At 48.9% G+C, this 25,893-nt stretch overlaps 1 protein-coding gene across 3 annotated transcripts in view; it reads right to left on the reverse strand.

The window, feature by feature from the left end:
- NCOA2 (nuclear receptor coactivator 2) overlaps positions 1 to 25,893 on the reverse strand; it is a 493,980-nt gene that overhangs the window by 175,319 nt on the left and 292,768 nt on the right. For all 3 annotated transcript variants that reach the window (XM_063923886.1, XM_063923891.1, XM_063923887.1), the window contains one exon: positions 17,498 to 17,578. The gene's annotated coding sequence lies outside the window, so the exon portion shown is untranslated. The remainder of the gene's footprint in view (positions 1 to 17,497; positions 17,579 to 25,893) is intronic.

Raw genomic sequence — 25,893 nt, forward strand, 5'->3', positions numbered from 1 at the left:
CTCCCTTTCCTTTGGAGCAGCTGGCAAGGCTGATTTGAGGTGACGGCGAGGGGGAGACGCCTCGAACTCCAGCTTGTATCCCTGAGATACCACTTGTAGAACCCAGAGATCCACCTGTGAGCGAACCCACAGGTCGCTGAAGTTCCGGAGACGCGCCCCCACCGCACCTGGCTCCACCTGTGGAGCCCCAGCGTCATGCGGTGGACTTAGAGGAAGCAGGGGAGGATTTTTGTTCCTGGGAACTGGCTGTCTGGTGCAGCTTTTTCCCTCTACCCCTGCCTCTGGGCAGAAAGGACGCGCCTCTGACCCGCTTGCCTTTCTGAGGCCGAAAGGACTGTACTTGATAATACGGTGCTTTCTTAGGCTGTGAGGGAACCTGAGGTAAAAAAGTCGACTTCCCAGCTGTTGCTGTGTATACGAGGTCCGAGAGACCGTCCCCAAACAATTCCTCACCCTTATAAGGCAAAACCTCCATGTGCCTTTTAGAATCAGCATCACCTGTCCACTGCAGAGTCCATAATACTCTCCTGGCAGAAATGGACATTGCATTAATTCTAGATGCCAGCCGGCAAATGTCCCTCTGTGCATCCCTCATATATAAGACGACGTCTTTAATATGCTCTATGGTTAGCAAAATAGTATCCCTGTCAAGGGAATCAATGTTATCTGACAGGGAATCAGACCAAGCAGCTGCAGCACTACACATCCATGCCGAAGCAATTGCAGGTCGCAGTATAGTACCTGAGTGTGTATATACAGACTTCAGGATAGCCTCCTGCTTTCTATCTGCAGGCTCCTTTAAGGCGGCCGTATCCTGAGACGGCAGTGCCACCTTTTTTGATAAGCGTGTGAGCGCCTTGTCCACCCTAGGGGACGTTTCCCAACGTAGCCTGTCCGTTGGCGGGAAAGGGTACGCCATCAGTAACCTCTTAGAAATCACTAATTTCTTATCTGGGGAACTCCACGCTTCTTCACACAATTCATTTAACTCATCAGATGGGGGAAAAGTCACTGGCTGCTTTTTCTCCCCAAACATAATACCCTTTTTTGTGGTAACCGGATTAATGTCAAAATTGTGCAACACATTTTTCATTGCCGTAATCATGCATCGGATGGCCCTTGTGGATTGTACATTTGTCTCATCCTCGTCTACACTGGAGTCAGACTCCGTGTCGACATCTGTGTCTGCCATCTGAGGTAGCGGGCGTTTTTGAGCCCCTGATGGCCTCTGAGATGCCTGGGCAGGCACGGGCTGAGATGCCGGCTGTCCCAAAGATGCGTCATCGAACCTTTTATGCAAGGAGTTGACACTGTCGGTTAATACCTTCCACATATCCATCCACTCAGGTGTCGGCCCCGCAGGGGGCGACATCACACTTATCGGCACCTGCTCCGCCTCCACGTAAGCGTCCTCCTCAAACATGTCGACACAGCCGTACCGACACACCGCACACACACACCGGGAATGCTCTGACTGAGGACAGGACCCCACAAAGTCCTTTGGGGAGACAGAGAGGGAGTATGCCAGCACACACCAGAGCGCTATATAACAGAGGGATTTACACTAACAGAAAGTGAATTTTCCCCCAATAGCTGCTTATATCACCTTTTGCGCCTAAATTTATGTGCCCCCCCTCTCTTTTTTACCCTTCTCATAGTGTATACTGCAGGGGAGAGCCTGGGGAGCGTCCTTCCAGCGGAGCTGTGAAAAGAAAATGGCGCTGGCTGTGCTGAGGAAGATAGCCCCGCCCCTTCATCGGCAGGCTTCTCCCGCTTATTTAATAATATTTATGGCTGGGGATTAGGCACATATACAGTTTATAACTATATTATGTGCATTTTGCCAAAAAGGTATACATATTGCAGCCCAGGGCGCCCCCCCAGCACCCTGCACCCACCAGTGACCGGAGCGTGTGGTGTGCTGTGGGAGCAATGGCGCACAGTTGCAGTGCTGTGCGCTACCTTATTGAAGACCGGAGTCTTCAGCCGCCGATTTTCTCCGGGTTCTTCCGTCTTATGGCTCTGCAAGGGGGACTGCGGCGCGGCTCCGGGAACGGACGATCGAGGTCGGGCCCTGTGTTCGATCCCTCTGGAGCTAATGGTGTCCAGTAGCCTTAGAAGCACAAGCTAGCTGCAAGCAGGTAGGTTTGCTTCTCTCCCCTCAGTCCCTCATAGCAGTGAGTCTGTTGCCAGCAGATCTCACTGAAAATAAAAAACCTAACAAATACTTTCTTTTCTAGTAAGCTCAGGAGAGCCCACTAGGTGCATCCAGCTCTGGCCGGGCACAGATTCTAACTGAGGTCTGGAGAAGGGGCATAGAGGGAAGAGCCAGTGCACACCAGATGTAGTACCTAATCTTTCTTTTAAGAGTGCCCAGTCTCCTGCGGAGCCCGTGTATTCCCATGGTCCTTACGGAGTACCCAGCATCCACTAGGACATCAGAGAAAAATATTTTTAAATCAGAGCATCATTTAAACAAGAAACTCCATAGGTATAGAAATGCAATCATTTGCCAAAGTATTTATTCATCAGTATTTTAGCAGACGTCATGAATAGACAAATGGTGGATGGGCAGACAGTCTAGTGCTTCAAAGTTTCTCCTTTATCCCAAAACGGATGTTTGTTTTTTCCAAAGCATCTGACAACTATAGATGGTGGCTTTGTGACCAGGCTCGACGTACACAGGACTCACTGGCTGTGACACCACTGCTGCTGCACAAAGGTTTAGGGACTACTCGAGAAAAGAATGCTGTTTTTGATCATACCGAAGAGTTTCTAATTATGAAGACGCTTATAACTCAACAAGGGATTTGGAATAGTCACACAGTACTGTGCAAGTGAAACAGTCATGGAGGCAACGTATGGTCTCAATACAAGAAAGGGGAGGGGGGGGAGATGACGGAATTCCTGTAAATAAGGGGGGGGTCCCATCAAAAGGAGAATCTTCTGATCCGCAGCATAAACCGATCAGCATAACATAAAAACCACTGGCGGGCAAAGTGAATAACATTGATTATATCATTACAATGGCACCTATGTGAACAATCAGTTCTTGAACAGGATGTTGAAATTGAAAATGGCCGGTCTGGTGGGGTGATCAGGGATGCAGTGGATAGCACCTACCAAAAGCGGTCCAAGCAAAGAAACTAGAGAATCAGCAAAAGGGTAATTTACAACATGTGGATGGGCAGGTGTGCGTGCATCTGGGGAAGAGATGGCACCAGACTGCACTATGGTAAGAAGACAACTGGCAGAGGCACTGTGATGCTCTGGGCAATGTTCTGATGGGAAACCTTGGGTAAAGGCATTCATGTGGATGTCATTTTCACACTTACCACCTACCCAAACATTATTCACCCCTTCATGCCAAAGGTATTCCATAATGGCAGGATAATGTGTCCTGCCACACTGTAAAAATTGTTCATGAATGGGTTGAGAAACATAACAGAATTCAAGGTGTTGACTTGGCCCCAATCATAATTCTCCAGATCTCCATTTGATCGAGCATCTTCAGAATGTGCTGGATAAACAAGGCCGAGCCATGGAGGCCCCATCTCACAACTTACAGGACTTCCGCTGCTAATGTCTTGGTGCCAGGTACCACAAGACATTTTCAGAGGTCTTGTGGAGTCCATGCCTTGAGGAGTCAGAGCTGTTTTGTATATATTACAGTCTCTAGCTCAGCCAGCATTATAATAGAGGATAGAGTTGGGTGTTCTGGCAGGCTGGGGGACCTTGTTCCGATTATAAATAGGTATTCTGAAGCTATCATAGTACTATAATAATAGGATGATCAGATTAGTTCTTCAAGATCTGCATGTATGTTTAAGACAGCAGTGCTGACGGAACACCATTGACGGCCCAGGAAGAGCTAATACACTGTGAAATTGCTGGTACATGGCCAGCTAAAGGCCCTGTACAAAAGTGAGACTTGTCTGAACTAAAAGTCGGATCCGATTTACCCCCGAACTTCCCGGCAGCTCCCTGGGAGAGCTGCGATAACGATTTGCAACTTTTTTACATCCAATATATCGCATCCGATTTATCAAGCAGGGATCCATCTGATGCAATATATCTGAAAGGACATTTTTAACAGACAATTTACACATCAGATTTATCTGGTGGGATGGGCTAATAATCAGCAGCCATTTTTAACTCTGGGCTCACACTGCTTAGTGAGGCTGGTTTACACCTACCTAGCGTTCCACATTGCTACAGTGCACAGCTTTGTTTGGCTTGTCTCAACTGCTGATCCTCCAACTGCTGCTGCTGCGGGGGGGGGGGGGGGGGTATGGATGGGTGTGTCCAGGTACCAGTCAAGTGACTCCTCTGAGTGATCGTCTGCGTTAGGATCACAGGTGTACAAATGCACTCCGATGTGCACCTTTTTACCTCAGATTGCGATAAATAATCATGGCAGCCATGGCTATCTGCAACTCAGATCCGAGGAGCAAGGGAACGCGCTTTGGATTGGAGTCAGAGGAAAATGACATGCGATGTGACACTATTCATACGATCCATCAATTCGAAAGCTCAGAATCGGATGAAGTGTGTCCATATCGCATTAGAGGATGGGGGCCTTAAGTCCTTTGTGATCATGTGACTTAAGTAATTCTCGATGATTCACTATAATGGTTCTAAATAAAACCCAGCTACAGCAGCTTGATAATTTGTCTGAATATCAGTTTAACTTACAAAATAAACAGCCTCTGCCCTCTACAAGTGACAGGGACACTGTATTTAGAATTTATATGTTATGGTTTGTCTTCATGTAAACAGAATAATACCCCTAGCTACATTTAATAAAAGTAGAAATTATGTTACGGTGTCTTGTCTCTTTACAGACTATCAGAATGTTAACGGCAAAGGGCTGCTTTCTCAATATTCCCAAGCACTGGAGAGCAATGGGAAAAACAAATCTACCACCCCGATACAAATATAAATGACAGCAACTGTACTTCCACTATATAGAATACTTCTGGGTCAGGAAAATGTTGGACCCATTTGCTCTCTGAAATGTGGTCCATCTGACTGACACCTTTTTTTGTTTACTTACAAGTAAAAAAAAAAACCCTACATAAACATTAAAAATCTACGACTATTGGTCCAATTTAAAGAATAGGGTATTCTAGTACTAACCGCGAGAAAATAAGATTTTACTTACCGGTAAATCTATTTCTCGTAGTCCGTAGAGGATGCTGGGGACTCCGTAAGGACCATGGGGAAGAGACGGGCTCCGCAGGAGACATGGGCACTTTAAGAATTTAGTTCCTGGTGTGCACTGGCACCTCCCTCCCTGCCCCTCCTCCAGACCTCAGTTAGAGAACTGTGCCCAGAGGAGATGGACAGTACGAGGAAAGGATTTTTGTTAATCCAAGGGCAAGATTCATACCAGCCACACCAATCACACCGTATAACTTGTGATAACAATCCAGTAAACAGTATGACAATAACATAGCATCAGTTCACGCCCGATGCAACAATAACGTAACCCTTATTGAAGCAATAACTATATACAAGTATTGCAGAAGAAGTCCGCACTTGGGACGGGCGCTCAGCATCCTCTACGGACGAGAAATAGATTTACCGGTAAGTAAAATCTTATTTTCTCTAACGTCCTAGAGCAGGCCTGGCCAACCTGTGGCTCTCCAGATGTTGTGAAACTACACATCCCAGCATGCCCTGCCACGGTTTTAGCATTCCTTAATAGCAAAACTGTGGCAAAGCATGATGGGACTTGTAGTTTTACAACAGCTGGAGAGCCACAGGTTGGCCAGGCCTGTCCTAGAGGATGCTGGGGACTCCGTAAGGACCATGGGGATTATACCAAAGCTCCCAAACGGGCGGGAGAGTGCGGATGACTCTGCAGCACCGATTGAGCAAACATGAGGTCCTCCTCAGCCAGGGTATCAAACTTATAGAATTTTGCAAAGGTGTTTGTACCCGACCAAGTAGCAGCTCGACACAGCTGTAGTGCCGAGACCCCTCGTGCAGCCGCCCAAGAAGAGCCCACTTTCCTAGTGGAATGGGCCTTGACCGATTTTGGTAACGGCAAACCAGCCGTAGAATGCGCTTGCTGAATCGTGTTACAGATCCAGCGAGCAAGAGTCTGCTTTGAAGCAGGGCCGCCAAGCTTATTGGCTGCATACAGAACAAACAGTGTTTCTGTTTTTCGGACTCTAGCCGTCCTGGCTACATAAATCTTCAAAGCCCTGACCACATCAAGGGACTCGGAATCCTCTAAGTCCCGTGTAGCCACAGGCACCACAATAGGTTGGTTCATATGAAAGGATGAAACCACTTTTGGCAGGAACTGAGGACGTGTCCGCAATTCCGCTCTATCCATATGGAAAACCAGATAGGAGCTTTTATGTGATAAAGCGGCTAATTCCGACACTCGCCTAGCCGAAGCTAGGGCTAATAACATGACCACCTTCCAAGTGAGATATTTCAACTCCACCGTTTTCAGTGGTTCAAACCAGTGTGACTTTAGAAAGTCCAAGACCACATTAAGGTCCCAAGGCGCCACCGGAGGCACAAACGGAGGCTGAATATGCAGTACACCCTTAACAAAAGTCTGAACTTCTGGGAGAGAAGCCAATTCTTTTTGAAAGAAAATGGATAGGGCCGAAATCTGGACCTTAATGGAGCCTAATTTAAGGCCCAAATCCACTCCAGTTTGTAGGAAGTGAAGGAAACGGCCCAGCTGGAATTCTTCTGTAGGAGCATCCCTGGCCTCACACAAAGAAACATATCTTCGCCATATACGGTGATAATGTTTTGCTGTTACTTCCTTCCTAGCCTTTATCAGCGTAGGAATAACCCCAACCGGAATTCCTTTTTCCGCTATGTGGCGGCGTTCAACCGCCATGCCGTCAAACGCAGCCGCGGTAAGTCTTGGAACAGACAGGGTCCCTGTTGCAACAGGTCCTGCCTTAGAGGAAGAGGCCACGGATCTTCCGTGAGCATTTCCTGCAGATCTGGATACCAGGTCCGTCGTGGCCAATCTGGAACAACGAGGATTGTTCTCACTCCTTTTCTTCTTACTATTCTCAACACCTTGGGTATGAGAGGAAGAGGAGGAAATACATAGACGGACCGGAACACCCACGTTGTCACGAGGGCGTATACTGCTACTGCCTGACGGTCTCTGGACCTGGCGCAATACCTCTGTAGCTTTTTGTTGAGGCGGGACGCCATCATGTCTATCTGTGGCAGTTCCCACCGACTCACAATCTGTGCGAAGACTTCTGGATGAAGTCCCCACTCTCCCGGGTGTAGGTCGTGTCTGCTGAGGAAGTCTGCTTCCCAGTTGTCCACTCCCGGAATGAACACTGCTGACAGTGCGCTTACATGATTCTCCGCCCAGCGAAGAATCCTGGTAGCTTCCGCCATTGCCGCTCTGCTCCTTGTACCGCCTTGGCGGTTTACATGAGCCACTGCGGTGATGTTTTCTGACTGGATCAGAACTGGTTGGTCGCGAAGTAAGGCCTCCGCTTGACGTAGGGCGTTGTATATGGCCCTTAGTTCCAGGATGTTGATGTGCAGACAAGTCTCTTGACTTGACCAAAGACCCTGAAAATTTCTTCCCTGTGTGACTGCTCCCCAACCTCGGAGGCTAGCGTCCGTGGTCACCAGGATCCAATCCTGAATGCCGAACCTGCGGCCCTCGAGAAGGTGAACACTCTGCAGCCACCACAGGAGCGACACCCTGGCCCTGGGGGACAGGGTGATCAACCGATGCATCTGTAGATGTGATCCGGACCACTTGTCCAACAGATCCCATTGGAAAGTCCTCGCATGGAACCTGCCAAAGGGAATGGCCTCGTATGAGGCCACCATCTTTCCCAGGACTCGAGTGCAATGATGCACGGACACCTGTCGATTTCAAAAAGTTCCTGACCAGAGTCATAAGTTCCTGGGCTTTTTCTATCGGAAGATAAACCCTTTTCTGGGTCGTGTCCAGAATCATGCCCAAGAAAGTCAGACGAGTCGTAGGAACCAACTGCGACTTTGGGATATTGAGAATCCAGCCGTGTTGTTGTAACACTTTCAGTGAAAGAGATACGCTGTTCAGCAACTGCTCTCTTGATCTCGCTTTTGAGGAGATCGTCCAAGTACGGGATAATTGTGACACCCTGCTTGCGCAGGAGCACTATCATTTCCGCCATTACCTTGGTGAAAATCCTCGGAGCCGTTGAGAGACCAAACGGCAACGTCTGAAATTGGTAATGACAGTCCTGTACCGCAAATCTTAGGTACGCCTGATGAGGTGGATAAATGGGGACATGAAGGTACGCATCCTTTATGTCCAGTGACACCATAAAATCCCCCCCTTCCAGGCTGGCGATGACCGCTCTTAGCGATTCCATCTTGAACTTGAACCTCTTCAAGTATAGGTTCAGAGATTTTAAATTCAATATGGGTCTGACCGAACCGTCCGGTTTCGGAACCACAAACATGGTCGAATAATAACCCCTTCCCTGTTGATGCAGGGGAACCTCGACCACCACCTGCTGAAGATACAATTTTTGTATTGCATTTAACACTATCTCCCTCTCTAGGGGGGAAGACGGTAGGGCCGATTTGAAAAACCGGCGAGGAGGTACCTCTTCGAATTCCAGCTTGTAACCCTGAGAGACAATTTCTATTGCCCAGGGATCCACCTGGGAGTGAACCCACATGTGGCTGAAATTCCAAAGACGCGCCCCCACTGGCCCCGACTCCGCCAGTGGAGCCCCAGCGTCATGCGGTGGAGTTTGCAGAGGCCGGGGAGGACTTCTGTTCCTGGGAACTAGCTGTATTGTGCAGCTTCTTTCCTCTGCCCCTCCCTCTGGCAAGAAAGGACGCACCTCGGACTTTCTTGTTTCTTTGTGAACGAAAGGACTGCATTTGATAATGCGGTGCTTTCTTAGGCTGTGAGGGAACATAAGGCAAAAAATTTGACTTTCCAGCCGTACCTGTGGAGACCAGGTCCGAGAGACCTTCACCGAACAATTCCTCACCCCTGTAAGGTAAAACCTCCATATGTCGTTTAGAGTCGGCATCACCTGTCCATTGCCGAGTCCACATGACCCTTCTGGCAGAAATCGACATAGCGTTTATTCTAGAACCCAGCAGACTAATGTCTCTTTGAGCATCTCTCATATAAAGGACAACGTCTTTAATATGCCCCAGGGTCAATAAAACAGTATCCCTATCTAGGGTATCAAACTCCTCTGATAAGGTATCAGTCCATGCCGCTACTGCACTACAGACCCAGGCCGACGCGATGGCCGGTCTGAGCAAGGTACCTGAATGTGTATAAATGGACTTCAGGGTACCCTCCTGTTTGCGATCAGTAGCATCCTTGAGGGCAGCCGTATCCTGGGACGGCAGGGCTACCTTTTTGGATAAGCGTGTTAAAGCTTTGTCCACCCTAGGGGAGGATTCCCATCGTAACCTGTCCGTTGGCGGGAAAGGATACGCCATAAGAATCCGTTTGGAAATCTGCAGTTTTTTATCTGGAGATTCCCAAGCTTTTTCACATAACTCATTCAGTTCGTGTGAGGGGGGAAAAGTTACCTCAGGTTTCTTTCCCTTATACATATAAACCCTTGTGTCAGGGACAGGGGTTTCCTCTGTGATGTGCAAAACTTCCTTAATTGCTATAATCATATATCGGAGTGATTTAGCCAACTTTGGCTGTAACTTTGCATCATCGTAATCGACACTGGATTCAGAATCCATGTCGGTATCTATGTCAACAATTTGGGATAGTGGGCGCTTAGGAGACCCCGGCGGTCCCTGCGACAAAGGATTTAACCCTGCCTGTCCCAATGCATCAGCTTTGTCTAATCTTTTATGCAAGGAATTTACATTATCATTTAAAACCTTCCACATATCCATCCAATCAGGTGTCGGCACCGTCGGCGGAGACACCACATTAATTTGCTCCCGCTCCTCTCCCACATAGCCTTCCACATCAAACATGTCGACACAAGCGTACCGACACACCACACACACAGGGAATGTCTTTTCTGAAGACAGTTCCCCCACGAGGCCCTTTGGAGAGACAGAGAGAGAGTATGCCAGCACACACCCCAGCGCTATATAACCATACTTGCCTACCTGACCCTCTCCATGAGGGAGAAAATGCTCTGTTCCTGGACTTTCCTGATAATGTATGATTGCCATCACCTGTGGTGAAACACCTTTCTTATCAATTAACTAGCTCACCACAGGTGATGGCAATCATACATTACCAGGAAAGTCCAGGAACAGAGCATTTTCTCCCTCATGGAGAGGGTCAGGTAGGCAAGTATGTATATAACCCAGGAATAACACAGTAACTTAATGTTAACCCAGTAGCTGCTGTTTATATACTTTTATGCGCCTAATTATGTGCCCCCCCCTCTCTTTTCAACCCTCTTCTACCGTGTATCAGCAGGGGAGAGCCTGGGGAGCTTCCTCTCAGCGTGCTGTGGAGAAAAATGGCGCTGGTGAGTGCTGAGGGAGAAGCCCCGCCCCCTCGGCGGCGGGCTTCTGTCCCGCTTAAATTTTATTTCTTTGGCGGGGGCTCCTACATATATACCGTGCCCAGCTGTATATATGTGTTCATTTGCCAGAATGAGGTCCCAAATGCTGCCCAGGGCGCCCCCCCTTGCGCCCTGCACCCAAACAGTGACCGGAGTATGTGTAGGTGTGTGGAGCAATGGCGCACAGCTGCAGTGCTGTGCGTTACCTCCAGTGAAGATCACGAAGTCTTCTGCCGCCTGTGAAGTCTTCTTGCTTCTCATACTCACCCGGCTTCAGTCTTCCGGCTCTGCGAGGGGGACGGCGGCGCGGCTCTGGGACGGACGGCGAGGGTGAGATCCTGGGTACCGATCCCTCTGGAGCTAATGGTGTCCAGTAGCCTAAGAAGCAGGACCTAGCTTCAGAGAGTAGGGCTGCTTCTCTCCCCTCAGTCCCACGATGCAGGGAGTCTGTTGCCAGCAGAGCTCCCTGAAAATTAAAAAATAAGAATTTACTTACCGATAATTCTATTTCTCGTAGTCCGTAGTGGATGCTGGGACTCCGTCAGGACCATGGGGAATAGCGGCTCCGCAGGAGACAGGGCACAAAAGTAAAAGCTTTAGGATCAGGTGGTGTGCACTGGCTCCTCCCCCTATGACCCTCCTCCAAGCCTCAGTTAGGATACTGTGCCCGGACGAGCGTACACAATAAGGAAGGATTTTGAATCCCGGGTAAGACTCATACCAGCCACACCAATCACACTGTACAACCTGTGATCTGAACCCAGTTAACAGCATGATAACAGCGGAGCCTCTGAAAAGATGGCTCACAACAATAATAACCCGATTTTTGTAACAATAACTATGTACAAGTATTGCAGACAATCCGCACTTGGGATGGGCGCCCAGCATCCACTACGGACTACGAGAAATAGAATTATCGGTAAGTAAATTCTTATTTTCTCTGACGTCCTAGTGGATGCTGGGACTCCGTCAGGACCATGGGGATTATACCAAAGCTCCCAAACGGGCGGGAGAGTGCGGATGATTCTGCAGCACCGAATGAGAGAACTCCAGGTCCTCCTCAGCCAGGGTATCAAATTTGTAGAATTTTGCAAACGTGTTTTGCTCCTGACCAAGTAGCAGCTCGGCAAAGTTGTAAAGCCGAGACCCCTCGGGCAGCCGCCCAAGATGAGCCCACCTTCCTTGTGAAATGGGCATTTACACATTTTGGCTGTGGCAGGCCTGCCACAGAATGTGCAAGCTGAATTGTACTACACATCCAACTAGCAATCGTCTGCTTAGAAGCAAGAGCACCCAGTTTGTTGGGTGCATACAGGATAACAGCAAGTCAGTTTTCCTGACTCCAGCCGTCCTGGAAACCTATATTTTCAGGGCCCTGACAACATCTAGCAACTTGGAGTCCTCCAAGTCCCTAATAGCCGCAGGTACCACAATAAACTGGTTCAGGTGAAACGCTGACACCACCTTAGGGAGAAACTGGGGACGAGTCCGCAGCTCTGCCCTGTCCGAATGGACAATTAGATATGGGCTTTTGTGAGACAAAGCCACCAATTCTGACACTCGCCTGGCCGAGGCCAGGGCCAACCGCATGGTCACTTTTCATGTGAGATATTTCAAATCCACAGATTTGAGCGGTTTAAAATGTGATTTGAGGAATCCAAGAACTACGTTGAGATCCCACAGTGCCACTGGAGGCACAAAAGGGGGTTGTATATGCAGTACTCCCTTGACAAACTTCTGGACTTCAGGAAGTGAAGCCAATTCTTTCTGGAAGAAAATTGACAGGGCCGAAATTTGAACCTTAATGGACCCCAATTTGAGGCCCATAGACACTCCTGTTTGCAGGAAATGCAGGAATCGACCGAGTTGAAATTTCTTCGTGGGGCCTTCCTGGCCCACCCCACGCAACATATTTTCGCCACATGTGGTGATAATGTTGTGCGGTCACCTCCTTCCTGGCTTTGACCAGGGTAGGAATGACCTCTTCCGGAATGCCTTTTTCCCTTAGGATCCGGCGTTCCACCGCCATGCCGTCAAACGCAGCCGCGGTAAGTCTTGGAACAGACATGGTACTTGCTGAAGCAAGTCCCTTCTTAGCGGCAGAGGCCATGAGTCCTCTGTGAGCATTTCTTGAAGTTCCGGGTACCACTCCTTCTTGGCCAATCCGGAGCCACGAGTATAGTTCTTACTCCTCTACGTCTTATAATTCTCAGTACCTTGGGTATGATAAGCAGAGGAGGGAACACATACACCGACTGGTACACCCACTGTGTTACCAGAACGTCCACAGCTATTGCCTGAGGGTCTCTTGTGTTCAGGCGGGACGCCATCATGTCCACCTTTGGTCTTTCCCAACGGTTCACAATCATGTGGAAAACTTCCCGATGAAGTCCCCACTCTCCCGGGTAGAGGTCGTGCCTGCTGAGGAAGTCTGCTTCCCAGTTGTCCACTCCCGGAATGAACACTGCTGACAGTGTTATCCCATGATTTTCCGCCCAGCGAAGAATCTTTGCAGTTTCTGCCATTTCCCTCTTGCTTCTTGTGCCGCCCTGTCTGTTTACGTGGGCGACTGCCGTGATGTTGTCCCACTGGATCAATACCGGCTGACCTTGAAGCAGAGGTCTTGCTAAGCTTAGAGCATTGTTTTATGTGGAGAGAAGTCTCCAGACTTGATCACACTCCCAGGAAATTTTTTCCCTGTGTGACTGCTCCCCAGCCTCTCCGGCTGGCATCCGTGGTCACCAGGACCCAGTCCTGAATGCCGAATCTGCGGCCCTTTAGTAGATGAGCACTCTGCAGCCACCGCAGAAGAAACACCCTTGTCCTTGGAGACAGGGTTATCCGCTGATGCATCTGAAGATGCGATCCGGACCATTTTTCCAGCAGATCCCACTGAAAAGTTCTTGCGTGAAATCTGCCGAATGGAATCGCTTCGTAAGAAGCCACCATTTTCCCCAGGACCCTTGTGCAATGATGCACTGACACTTTTCCTGGTTTTAGGAGGTTCCTGACTAGCTCGGATAACTCCCTTGCTTTCTTCTCCGGGAGAAACACCCTTTTCTGGACTGTGTCCAGAATCATCCCTAGGAACAGCAAATTGTCGTCGGAAACAGCTGCGGTTTTGGAATATTTAGAATCCACCCATGCTGTCGTAGAACTACTTGAGATAGTGCTACTCCGACCTCCAACTGTTCTCTGGACCTTGCCCTTATCAGGATATCGTCCATTTTCTTTGAAGAATAATCATTTCGGCCATTACCTTGGTAAAGACCCGGAGTGCCGTGGACAATCCAACCGGCATCGTCTGAAACTGATAGTGACAGTTCTGTACCACGAACCTGAGGTACCCTTAGTGAGAAGGGCAAATTGGGACATGAAGGAAGCATCCCTGATGTCCCGGGACACCATATAGTCCCCTTCTTCCTGGTTCGCTATCACTGCTCTGAGTGACTCCATCTTGATTTGAACCTTTGTATGTAAGTGTTCAAATATTTCAGATTTAGAATAGGTCTCACCGAGCAGTCTGGCTTCAGTACCACAATATAGTGTGGAATAATACCCCTTTCCTTGTTGTAGGAGGAGTACTTTGATTATCACCTGCTGGGAATACAGCTTGTGAATTGTTTCCAATACTGCCTCCCTGTCGGAGGGAGACGTTGGTAAAGCAGACTTCAGGAACCTGCGAGGGGGAGACGTCTCGAATTTCCAATCTTTACCCCTGGGATACTACTTGTAGGATCCAGGGGTCCTGTACGGCCCCAGCGTCATGCTGAGGACTTGGCAGAAGCGGTGGAAGGCTTCTGTTCCTGGGAATGGGCTGCCTGCTGCAGTCTTCTTCCCTTTCCTCTATCCCTGGGCAGATATGACTGGCCTTTTGCCCGCTTGCCCTTATGGGAACGAAAGGACTGAGGCTGAAAAGACGGTGTCTTTTTCTGCTGAGATGTGACTTAGGGTAAAAAAGGTGGATTTTCCAGCTGTTGCCGTGGCCACCAGGTCCGATGGACCGACCCCAAATAACTCCTCCCCTTTATACGGCAATACTTCCATGTGCCGTTTGGAATCTGCATCACCAGACCACTGTCGTGTCCATAAACATCTTTTGGCAGATATGGACATCGCACTTACTCTTGATGCCAGAGTGCAAATATCTCTCTGTGCTCTATAGTCAATAAAATACTGTCCCTGTCAAGGGTATCAATATTTTCAGTCAGGGAATCCGACCAAGCCACCCCAGCGCTGCACATCCAGGCTGAGGCGAAAGCTGGTCGCAGTATAACACCAGTATGTGTGTATATACTTTTTAGGATATTTTCCAGCCTCCTATCAGCTGGCTCCTTGAGGGCGGCCGTATCTGGAGACGGTAACGCCACTTGTTTTGATAAGCGTGTGAGCGCCTTATCCACCCTAAGGGGTGTTTCCCAACGCGCCCTAACTTCTGTCGGGAAAGGGTATACCGCCAATAATTTTCTATCGGGGGAAACCCACGCATCATCACACACTTCATTTAATTTATCTGATTCAGGAAAAACTACATGTAGTTTTTTCACACCCACATAATACCCTTTTTTGTGGTACTTGTAGTATCAGAAATATGTAACACCTCCTTCATTGCCCTTAACATGTAACGTGTGGCCCTAAAGGAAAATACGTTTGTTTCTTCACCGTCGACACTGGAGTCAGTGTCCGTGTCTATGTCGACCGACTGAGGTAAATGGGCGTTTTAAAGCCCCTGACGGTGTTTGAGACGCCTGGACAGGTATTAATTTGTTTGCCGGCCGTCTCATGTCGTCATCCGACCTTGAAGCGTGTTGACATTATCACGTAATTCCTTAGATAAGCCATCCGTTCCGGTGTCGACTCCCTAGAGAGTGACATCCCCATTACAGGCAATTTCTCCGCCTCCTCACCAACATCGTCCTCATACATGTCGACACACACGTACCGACACACAGCACACACACAGGGAATGCTCTGATAGAGGACAGGACCCCACTAGCCCTTTGGGGAGACAGAGGGAGAGTTTGCCAGCACACACCAAAACGCTATAATTATACAGGGACAACCTTTATATAAGTGTTTTCCCTTATAGCATCTTAATATATAATCATATCGCCAAATAAGTGCCCCCCCTCTCTGTTTTAACCCTGTTTCTGTAGTGCAGTGCAGGGGAGAGCCTGGGAGCCTTCCCACCAGCAGTTCTGTGAGGGAAAATGGCGCTGTGTGCTGAGGAGATAGGCCCCGCCCCCTATTCCGGCGGGCTCTTCTCCCGGTTTTTCTGAGACCTGGCAGGGGTGAAATACATCCATATAGCCTCAGGGACTATATGTAATGTATTCTTTTTAGCCAGAAAAGGTATTAACATTGCTGCCCAGGGCGCCCCCCCCAGCGCCCTGCACCCTCAGTGACCGTTGGTGTGAAGTGTGCTGAGAGCAATGGCGCACAGCTGCAGTGCTGTGCGCTACCTCATGAAGACTGAAAAGCCTTCAGCCGCCGGTTTCTGGACCTCTTCTTACTTCGGCATCTGCAAGGGGGTCGGCGGCGCGGCTCCGGTGACCCATCCAGGCTGTACCTGTGATCGTCCCTCTGGAGCTAGTGTCCAGTAGCCTAAGAAGCAAATCCATCCTGCACGCAGGTGAGTTCACTTCTTCTCCCCTAGGTCCCTCGTTGCAGTGAGCCTGTTGCCAGCAGGACTCACTGAAAATAAGAAACCTATCAAAACTTTTACTCTAAGCAGCTCTTTATGAGAGCCACCTAGATTGCACCCTGCTCGGACGGGCACAAAAACCTAACTGAGGCTTGGAGGAGGGTCATAGGGGGAGGAGCCAGTGCACACCACCTGATCCTAAAGCTTTTACTTTTGTGCCCTGTCTCCTGCGGAGCCGCTATTCCCCATGGTCCTGACGGAGTCCCAGCATCCACTAGGACGTCAGAGAAAACTAACAAAAAACTTTCTATCAGCAAACTCAGGAGAGCTCACTGAAAAGCACCCAGCTCGTCTGGGCACAGAATCAAACTGAGGTCTGGAGGAGGGGCAGAGAGGGAGGAGCCAGTGCACACCAGGAACTAAATTCTTTCTTAAAGTGCCCATGTCTCCTGCGGAGACCGTCTCTTCCCCATGGTCCTTACGGAGTCCCCAGCATCCTCTAGGACGTTAGAGAAAATCAGTTATTTGTAATTTACAATCTTCAAATGTAAAGTCACTCGCATTATATATTATTTCAGTACAGTACTGGGGTTTTCATCTTTTCTTATATTCAGTCAGGTAAAATAAAGATACAGGTTGAGTACCCCATATCCAACTATTCCAAAATACAGAAAATTCCGAAATACAGAATTTTTTGAGTGAGATAGTGAAACCTTTGTTTTCTGATGGCTCAATGTACACAAACTTTGTTTAATACACAAAGTTATTAAAACTATTGTATTAAATGACCTTCAAGCTGTGTGTATAAGGTGTATATGAAACATAAATGCATTCTGTGCTTAGATTTGGGTCCCATCACCATGATTTCTCATTATGGCATGCAATTATTCCAAAATACGGAAAAATCCGATGTCCAAAATACTTCTGGTCCGAAGCATTTTGGATAAGGGATACTCAACCTGTATGGGATGCGGTCAAGATCCCGCCGGACGGATTCCCGGCGGTCGGAATACTGGGATCCCGACCGGCACAATCCCAACGTATTCTTCCTCTGTGGGTGTCCACAACACCCATAGAGGGAGAATAAATTAGTGTGCCGAGTGTAGCGAGGCACCGCGCCCGCAAGGGGCTGCGTTGCGCTCGCCCCCCTGTCGGGATTGTGCCGGTCGGGATCGCGTACTGATCCCACCTGTATAACATAAATTGTTCTTAATCATCTCATAAAAATAGTCGTTAGTACCATTATAGATTATTCACTTTTCTGCATAACTTATATACAACTTTTCAGTTTTATTAAAAAAAAAAAAAAAAAAGCATTAAAGATGTATTAACTTACCTTTTCTTTAAATGGGAACTACTTCTTCAAAGGTCTTGATATAATAGCAGTAGAAACTGTAAATTTCTGACATTATTTCCCCTGTTAACGAAGCAGAAGAAAGGTATTTTAGACAGCTGTACTTTTATATGGGCCAAAAGCCGGGTACACACTGGAGCAATGGGCAGTGGTTCTGATATCAGAACGAATGGCCATGAGCCCAGATTCTATGTGCACACTGGAACGAGTTTTATGAAGGATGGAATGATCATGTTCGGTACTTAATTAGCATAAACAAGGTTGCTAGCGTTATCACTAGGTTTGATGTGCAGCACATCAAACCTAGCATCCATCGCTAGCGTCATTATGTCATTAAGAAACAGCAAATCAGCCCGACATCGTTCCAGTGTGTACCCAGCTAAACACAACTAATGTATGAGCCCCATGTGAGCCACAAATTTTTAACAGTGCTTTAACAAATAACACACAGGTCAACGCATAGATTGGAAGCAGCACAAGTGACCCAGCTATGTGAATATGCACCATCCATGGTATTTTCTTTTCTCTAACGTCCTAGTGGATGCTGGGGACTCCGTAAGGACCATGGGGAATAGACGGGCTCCGCAGGAAACTGGGCACTCTAAGAAAGATTTAGTACTACTGGTGTGCACTGGCACCTCCCTCTATGCCCCTCCTCCAGACCTCAGTTAGAATCTGTGCCCGGATGGAGCTGGGTGCATTTTAGTGAGCTCTCCTGAGCTTGCTAATAAGAAAGTATTTTAGTTAGGTTTTTTATTTTCAGAGAGCTTCTGCTGGCAACAGACTCTCTGCTACGTGGGACTGAGGGGAGAGAAGCAAACCTACTAACTGCGGCTAGGTTGCGCTTCTTAGGCTACTGGACACCATTAGCTCCAGAGGGATCGAACACAGGTACCTAACCTTGGTCGTCCGTTCCCGGAGCCGCGCCGCCGTCCCCCTCGCAGAGCCAGAAGCCGGCGGGTTGAAGCAAGAAGACGTCAAAATCGGCGGCAGAAGACTCCTGTCTTCATATGAGGTAGCGCACAGCACTGCAGCTGTGCGCCATTGCGCCCACACTAACCCACACACTCCGGTCACTGTAGGGTGCAGGGCGCAGGGGGGGGGGGCGCCCTGGGCAGCAATTAAGTACCTCCTGGCAAAAGCAGCATATATACAGTTGGACACTGTAATATGCATGAGCCCCCGCCATTAATTTTACACAAAATCGCGGGACAGAAGCCCGCCGCTGAGGGGGTGGGGCCTTCTTCCTCAGCACTCACCAGCGCCATTTTCTCTCCACAGCTCCGCTGAGAGGAAGCTCCCCAGGCTCTCCCCTGCAGACTCACGGTAGAAAGAGGGTAAAAAGAGAGGGGGGGCACATAAATTTAGCGCATTAATCATATATACAGCAGCTACTGGGTAAACACTAAGTTACTGTGTGATTCCTGGGTCATATAGCGCTGGGGTGTGTGCTGGCATACTCTCTCTCTGTCTCTCCAAAAGGCCTTGTGGGGGTCCTGTCCTCATATAGAGCATCCCCTGTGTGTGTGGTGTGTCGGTACGCGTGTGTCGACATGTTTGACGAAGAGGGCTATGTGGAGGCAGAGCAAGTGCAGATGAATGACGTGTCTCCGCCGACGGCGCCGACACCTGATTAGATGGATATGTGGAAGGTGTTAAATGATAATGTAAACTCCTTGCATAAAAGGTTGGATAAAGCTAATGCCTTGGGACAGTCGGGGTCTCAGCCCATGCCTGATCCTACAGCGCAGAGGCCGTCAGGGTCTCAGAAGCGCCCACTATCCAAAATTGTTGACACAGATATCGACACGGATTCTGACTCCAGTGTCGATGACGATGATGCAAAATTGCAGCCTAAAATGGCTACAGCCATCCGCTACATGATTATAGCAATGAAGGATGTATTGCACATATCAGAGGTAAACCCTGTCCCTGACAAGAGGGTTTATATGTATGGGGAGAAAAAGCAAGAGGTGACTTTTCCCCCTTCACATGAGTTAAATGAGTTATGTGAAAAAGCGTGGGATTCCCCCGATAGGAAAGTGCTGATTTCCAAAAGGTTACTTATGGCGTACCCTTTCCCGCCAACGGACAGGATGCGCTGGGAATCCTCCCCTAGGGTAAATAAAGCTCTGACACGCTTATCTAAGAAGGTGGCCCTGCCGTCACAGGATACGGCCGCCCTAAAGGATCCTGCAGATAGGAAGCAGGAAAGTATCCTGAAGTCTGTTTATACGCATTCAGGTACTCTACTGAGGCCGGCAATTGCGTCGGCCTGGATGTGTAGTGCTGTAGCAGCATGGACAGATATTCTGTCTGAGGAACTGGATACCTTAGACAAGGATACCATTTTACTGACCCTGGGGCATATAAAAGACGCTGTCCTATATATGAGGGATGCCCAGAGGGACATTTGGCTACTGGGCTCTAGAATAAATGCAATGTCAATTTCTGCCAGAAGGGTCCTGTGGACTCGGCAATGGACAGGTGATGCCGACTCCAAAAAGCACATAGAGGTTTAACCTTTCAAGGGTGAGGAATTGTTTGGGGACGGTCTCTCGGACCTAGTTTCCACAGCTACGGCTGGGAAGTCAAATTTTTTGCCATATATTCCCTCACAGCCTAAGAAAGCACCGTATTACCAAATGCAGTCCTTTCGATCACAAAGAAGCAAGAAGGTCAGAGGTGCGTCCTTTCTTGCCAGAGGCAGGGGTAGAGGAAAGAAGCTGCACCATACAGCTAGTTCCCAGGAACAGATGTCCTCCCCGGCTTCCACTAAGTCCACCGCATGACGCTGGGGCTCCACAGGTGGAGCCAGGAGCGGTGGGGGCGCGTCTCCGAAATTTCAGCCACCAGTGGGTTCGCTCACAGGTGGATCCCTGGGCTATACAGATTGTGTCTCAGGGATACAAGCTGGAATTCGAAGTGATGCCCCCTCACCGTTACCTCAAATCGGCCCTGCCAGCTTCCCCCATGGAACGGGAAGTAGTGTTAGCGGCAATTCACAAGTTATATCTCCAGCAGGTGGTGGTAAAGGTTCCCCTCCTTCAACAAGGAAGGGGATACTATTCCACAATGTTTGTGGTACCGAAACCGGACGGTTCGGTCAGACCCATATTGAATTTAAAGTCCCTGAACATTTATCTAAAAAGATTCAAGTTCAAAATGGAATCGCTCAGAGCGGTCATTGCAAGCCTGGAAGAGGGGGATTTTATGGTGTCTCTGGACATCAAGGATGCTTACTTGCATGTCCCCATTTATCCACCTCATCAGGAGTACCTCAGATTTGTGGTACAGGACTGTCATTACCAATTCCAGACGTTGCCGTTTGGGCTCTCCACGGCACCGAGAATATTTACCAAGGTAATGGCGGAAATGATGGTGCTCCTTCGAAAGCAAGGAGTCACAATTATCCCATACTTGGACGATCTCCTCATAAAGGCGAGGTCCAGAGAGCAGTTGCTGATCAGCGTAGCACACTCTCAGGAAGTGCTGCAACAGCACGGCTGGATTCTGAATATCCCAAAGTCGCAGCTGATTCCTACAACGCGTCTGCCTTTTCTGGGCATGATTCTGGACACAGACCAGAAGAAGGTGTTTCTCCCGGCGGAGAAGGCTCAGGAGCTTGTGACTCTAGTCAGAGACCTCTTAAAACCGAAACAGGTGTCGGTGCATCGCTGCACGCGAGTCCTGGGAAAGATGGTGGCATCATACGAAGCCATTCCCTTCGGCAGGTTCCATGCGAGGATCTTTCAGTGGGATCTGTTGGACAAGTGGTCCGGATCGCATCTTCAGATGCATCGACTGATCACCCTGTCCCCGAGGGCCAGGGTGTCTCTTCTGTGGTAGCTGCAGAGTGCTCACCTTCTCGAGGGCCGCAGGTTCGGCATACAGGACTGGGTCCTGGTGACCACGGATGCGAGCCTCCGAGGATGGGGGGCAGTCACTCAGGGAAGAAACTTTCAAGGGTTGTGGTCAAGTCAGGAGGCTTGTCTGCACATAAATATCCTGGAACTAAGGGCCATATACAACACCCTGAGTCAAGCGGAGCCTCTGCTTCGCAACCAACCGGTGCTGATTCAGTCAGACAACATCACCGCAGTAGCTCATGTAAACCGCCAGGGCGGCACAAGAAGCAGAGTGGCGATGGCGGAAGCCACCAGGATTCTTCGTTGGGCGGAGAATCACGTGCAAGCACTGTCAGCAGTGTTCATTCCGGGAGTGGACAACTGGGAAGCAGACTTTCTCAGCAGGCACGACCTCCACCCGGGAGAGTGGGGACTTCATCACGAAGTCTTCACTCAGATTACAAATCGATGGGAACTGCCACAGGTGGACATGATGGCGTCCCATCTCAACAAAAAGCTACAAAGGTATTGCGCCAGGTCAAGAGACCCTCAGGCGATAGCTGTGGACGCACTGGTAACACCGTGGGTGTTCCATTCGGTCTATGTGTTTCCTCCTCTTCCTCTCATACCCAAGGTGCTGAGAATCGTAAGAAAAAGAGGAGTGAGAACAATACTCATTGTTCCGAATTGGCCAAGAAGGACTTGGTACCCGGAACTGCAAGAAATGCTCACAGAGGACCCATGGCCTCTGCCTCTCAGACAGGACCTGTTGCAACAGGGGCCCTGTCTGTTCCAAGACTTACCGCGGCTGCGTTTGACGGCATGGCGGTTGAACGCAGGATCCTAGCGGAAAAAGGCATTCCGGAGGAAGTTATTCCTACGCTGATAAAGGCTAGGAAGGACGTGACAGCAAAACACTATCACCGTATATGGCGAAAATATGTTGCCTGGTGTGAGGCCAGGAAGGCCCCTACAGAGGAATTCCAGCTGGGCCGGTTCCTGCACTTCCTACAGTCTGGAGTGACTATGGGCCTGAAGTTGGGGTCCATAAAGGTCCAGATTTCGGCCCTATCCATTTTCTTTCAAAAGGAACTGGCTTCTCTTCCTGAAGTTTAGACGTTTGTTAAGGGAGTGCTGCATATTCAGCCCCCTTTTGTGCCACAAGTGGCACCTTGGGATCTCAACGTGGTGTTGGGTTTCCTGAAAACCCACTGGTTTGAGCCACTTAAGACCGTGGAGCTAAAGTATCTCACGTGGAAGGTGGTCATGCTATTGGCCTTAGCTTCGGCTAGGCGGGTGTCAGAATTGGCGGCTTTGTCATGTAAAAGCCCCTATCTGGTTTTCCATATGGACAGGGAAGAATTACGGACTCGTCCGCAATTTCTGCCGAAGGTGGTGTCATCTTTTCATTTGAACCAACCTATTGTGGTGCCTGCGGCTACTCGTGACTTGGAGGATTTCAAGTTGCTTGATGTAGTCAGGGCTTTGAAGATCTATGTAGCCAGGACGGCTGTAGTCAGGAAGACTGACTCGCTGTTTATCCTGTATGCATCCAACAAGCTGGGTGCTCCTGCTTCAAAGCAAACCATTGCTCGCTGGATCTGTAGCACGATTCAGCAGGCTCATTCTGCGGCTGGATTGTCGCATCCAAAATCAGTGAAAGCCCATTCCACAAGGAAAGTGGGCTCTTCTTGGGCGGCTGCCCGAGGTGTCTCGGCATTACAGCTTTGCCTAGCAGCTACTTGGTCGGGTTCAAACACATTTGCTAAGTTCTACAAGTTTGATACCCTGGCTGAGGAGGACCTTGTGTTTGCCCATTCGGTGCTGCAGAGTCATCCGCACTCTCCCGCCCGTTTGGGAGCTTTGGTATAATCCCCATGGTCCTTACGGAGTCCCCAGCATCCACTAGGATGTTAGAGAAAATAAGATTTTACTCACCGGTAAATCTATTTCTCGTAGTCCGTAGGGTATGCTGGGCGCCCGTCCCAAGTGCGGACTTTCTTCAATACTTGTATATAGTTATTGCTTAATAAAGGGTTATGTTATGTTGGCATCTATTGTTGATGCTCTGTTGTTGTTCATACTGTTGACTGGGTAAGTTTATCACAAGTTATACGGTGTGATTGGTGTGGCTGGTATGAGTCTTACCCTGGATTCCAAAATCCTTTCCTTGTAATGTCAGCTCTTCCGGGCACAGTTTCCTTAACTGAGGTCTGGAGGAGGGGCATAAAGGGAGGAGCCAGTGCACACCAGTAGTACTAAATCTTTCTTAGAGTGCCCAGTCTCCTGCGGAGCCCGTCTATTCCCCATGGTCCTTACGGAGTCCCCAGCATCCACTACGGACTACGAGTAATAGATTTACCGGTGAGTAAAATCCTATTTTTAACACACTATAAATGTAGTGGCGTAACTCCCAAAGACATTGGAGGCACTGGCCACCGGTCTCAAGATGTCGGAGGTGCACCAAAAAAGAAAAACCGAGGGGGCTGCTGAACTAGGACAGACAGATCTCACGCCACTCATTTCATAGCGATTTGCTACAGTGGGTGTAGTATGGTATGCCGGTGGCCGGGATTCCGGCGGCCAGCATACTGGCACCGGGATCCTGACCGCTGGCATACTGACAGCTGGGCAAGCACAAATGAGCCCCTTGCGGCCTCGCTGCGCTCGCCACGCCGCGGGCACGGTGGCGCACGCTATTTATTCTCCCTCCAGGGGGGTCGTGGACCCCCAAGAGGGAGAATAGTTGTCTGTATGCCGGGTGTCGGGATTCCGGCGCCGGTATACTGAGCGCCGGGATCCCAGCAGCCGGCATACTGAATACCACCCGTTAGTCACTGCCGACTGCTGTCCTTGTTCACAAACCCCTTTTGCAGCCCCCCTCAGCTGAAGAGTCTGTGAATGTGTGATTACAGATCAAAGTGTATATTGTATATAGTGAGCTACAGCTTTGCTGTTGTGTCTTACATGACGAAAGAAGGGAGAGCAAAAGTTGTTTTAAGGAATTGCACTAATAATTAAAACAAAACAGTTTATACATCAAAGCTTGGAAAGAGATAAAATCAAGAGAGATAATGTGCCAACCAATCCGCTCCTGACTGTCATTCTTCTAACACAGATTGTAAAATGTAAGGCAGAAGCTGACTGGCAAGTCACTGGGACAAAGAGGGATATTGGACTGCACACCCTATTTTTAAACCTAATGAAAGGCGCTACCATGCTGAGGCTTTCAGTACTATACAAGAAAAACGCTGATGCAAACTTTATGCACTAAGAATACCAATAGTCAAAATAATTTGATAAACTCTTACAATTAACATGGAGTATAAGTGAAGTTCTTAGCACATGACCAAATATGTGGGTCCATCCACCGCGTCCAGGTGAACTTCATTAATACATCTAACATCTCTAATACTAACACTTTATATAATTGAATCTAGATTTTGCCTTTAAAATAGAGCGCATTCTAATACGTAGTCAGTAATTTAGGAACCTGTTCTAATTAAAACACCTGATTAAAAATACTTGAGGTCCCGCTTGCTGGAGCCGGGTGGACGCTGCAGTGAGCAGCGGCTGTGACATCCTCCGGCTATGCTGCCAGCTGCTGTAGCGCTGCGCTCCCAGCTCTCCCCAGTCACCATACTTATCCGTCTGGCCAAGGTTTGCTTATTCGCAGGCCAGCCACGTTTGTGAAAACCAAACCAAACAAAAAGGGAATCTGACCTCCTGATAGAGGCAGTCCTCTCCACATATATATGGGGAGCCCGTACCAAATCCAAAGACTGCTCTTTGGAGGACAAATCAGAAGAGATAAAGGCCGGAATCACAATCTCTTGGTTAAGGTAAAAAGTTGACACCACCTTAGGTAAATAACCTGGACGAGTTTCAAGAACTGCCCGGTCATGATGAAATATTAAAAAAGGTGGACGACAGGACAATGCGCCTAAGTCTGACACCCTTCTTGCAGAGGCAATAGCCAGTAAAAAAAGACCTTGGCCATGAGCCATTTAAGGTCCACCGTCTCAAGAGGTTCAAATGGAGACTCTTGCAGGGCATTCAGGACAAAAAACAGATCCCATGGAGCCACAGGAGGGACATAAGGAGGCTGAATCTGTAAGACACCCTGAGTGAAGGTATGAACGTCAGGTATAGACGCAATATTTCTCTGAAACTATACCGACAAGTTAGATATGTGAACTTTGAGGGAGGCCAGACGAAGGCATAAGTCCAGGCATCTTTGCAGAAAAGCCAGAATTCTGTAAGATCTGAATCTAAATGCATCATAATTCTTATCAGCACACCAGGTTAAGTAAGAATTCCAAATCCTGTAATAAATCCGAGCAGATGCCAGTTTGCGGGCTTTTAACATAGCTTGGATGACCGCCTCAGAGAATCCTTTGGCTGTCAGGAGTGATGCCTCAAGAGCCACGCCGTCAAAGCCAGCTTGGCCATGTCCAGATAAAGACAAGGGCCCTGTACGATGAGGTATGGGCGCTAAGGAAGTAGAATAGGACACTCTAACGATATACC

This window comes from Pseudophryne corroboree, chromosome 5, assembly GCF_028390025.1.
Source record: "Pseudophryne corroboree isolate aPseCor3 chromosome 5, aPseCor3.hap2, whole genome shotgun sequence".
NCBI lineage: Eukaryota > Metazoa > Chordata > Amphibia > Anura > Myobatrachidae > Pseudophryne > Pseudophryne corroboree.